Raw genomic sequence first — 409 nt, 5'->3', positions numbered from 1 at the left:
CCCCCCCCCCCCCCTTTTTTTTTTATGTAAGAACCAAAAGCCTTAAATATGCTGCATTTCATGGTTGCCTTGAACTCAGCCCCGTGCCTTTGGAGCAGGGAAGCCCGGGGAGCCAAGCTTGGCCGGTGGTACCCCACGGTGCCCAAAACCCAGCGGTCGTAGAGATGCCTGAGGATGCTCTTTGGTACCTGGGTGCTGCTCATCCTTCCCCTCCCCGGCTCCAGCCAGAGACTCTTAAATTCATATCGGGCATTGAAAAACACATCCGCGGCGCCCCGCACGTGAAAGCCGGGTGGGAAGCTCCTTCCAGCGAGGAGGAGGACGGTGACCGGCCGTGCGGCTCATCCTGCGGGAGGGTGGCTCGTGGTTTGTTGTGGCCCTGTGCGGGCAAGGCAATTCCCCCCCCCCC

The sequence above is a fragment of the Aptenodytes forsteri genome, unplaced genomic scaffold, assembly GCF_000699145.1.
Source record: "Aptenodytes forsteri isolate BGI_AS27 unplaced genomic scaffold, ASM69914v1 Scaffold441, whole genome shotgun sequence".
Taxonomy (NCBI): Eukaryota; Metazoa; Chordata; class Aves; order Sphenisciformes; family Spheniscidae; genus Aptenodytes; species Aptenodytes forsteri.
This window is presented reverse-complemented; position numbering follows the sequence as displayed.